Genomic DNA, 1,520 nt, shown 5'->3' with positions numbered 1-1,520 from the left:
TGTTAAGGGATTAGTCGAGATTCGGGTTTTCTTGGTGTTGGCCTCGGAATCGAAGGTCTAGAATACGATTAAATAACAAGAAGTATATATATTAAGATCAAGAAATGGGAGAACATAAGGGTTGGAAAGTAGATCTCAAGGTTATATTCTCGGCTTACCTAGTAACAGGATCGGAAATGAAAACAACGGATGCTTGGGAGAGGATTAGTGCAAGTTTGTAGTTCTTTGAAGTGTGTTTTGGGTGATAATTTAGGTTACAAATTTATAGGCAAACTCAAGGGAACACAATCCCTTGCTTTAGGGGATTGAAATCTTTTCATATCTAAATGTAATGATGATAAAGTATGGAAGTTATTATTATTTACTTAAGAGTGGAGTGGTGGATAAAAGATTTTGATTTGATTTGGACAGAACATGCAGGTCTGGGGTTGGTGAGAATAGGGTGGCTGACAGTTGACTTTTCATGTTACAGTGTGCTTTTTCAGGTACTTTTGTCAGTGTACAGTAAAAAGTGGAAAATCTCTGAAACACGCTACTGTTTCCTTTCGGGCGGGAGTAATCTCCTTATAACTGGAGAATAGACTAAGTGTTCTGCGCGTATAACTTTGTGCGCATAGCTTTCTGCGTGAAGGACATTTCTTTGCTGCGGGTAGATACGTAACCTTCTCGCAGTTAGGGACATTTGAGTTTCATTTGTAGATTCTCCAGGTGGTCTTGGTATTTCAACATAGTGATCAGTCATGTTGAAGTCAATTCCATCTTGGAGCTTCAGACAAACTAGCTCTCAACGTTCCCGCCATGCGGGTAGGTTAGTTCCCCTCCCGCACGCGCATAATTGGTTTTGGGATGCACCCGCCTTAGCCTCATGCGTGACGGTCAACCCATTTAGACAACATAAAGTTTCATGAAAACATAAGGCCAAAACGTTCACGCATGGCGCATATAACATATGCTCACGCTGGTTCTTAACATGGTGCGCTCGCGCAGGTTGCACATAACAACTGCACGCGCTGACTAACATGGCGCGCTCGCGCAGGGCGCACATAACAAATGCACACGCTTAATATTTACAATCACCTAATTATTAGGTTGATTACTTGGCTTATGGGTTTGGGAATTTACCGGTTGTCACACGTTTATATCTTTAAGTGTTGAAAGAATTGGATAACAAGAAATATTGTTATCGGAAATAACTTGGACAATGAAAATCTTGTTAATAATTATTTAGAAAACCGCTAGATACTATCGAGTGATAAAAATGGTACAATTGAGACTTGAACGATTTCGTGCGTTTATATATATTTATAAACACGATATTTGGACTGAAATAGTTTACCCGGATAGTGACCACAATTAATATTAAAAATAAATATATATACTTTTAGAAAATGTAAATTTTTATATAAAATATGAAAAAAAAGTTTTTATATTAAGAATATTAATATAACACGTTTCGGTATAAATAATAATAACGATTATATTATGTTTTGTTAAGAAAGTGGTATATAATATATTTGTCA

This window comes from Bidens hawaiensis, unplaced genomic scaffold, assembly GCF_021521415.1.
Source record: "Bidens hawaiensis isolate Kalapana, Puna unplaced genomic scaffold, B.hawaiensis_p1.1 tig00076598_1, whole genome shotgun sequence".
NCBI lineage: Eukaryota > Viridiplantae > Streptophyta > Magnoliopsida > Asterales > Asteraceae > Bidens > Bidens hawaiensis.
Note: the sequence above shows the minus strand (reverse complement) of the source record.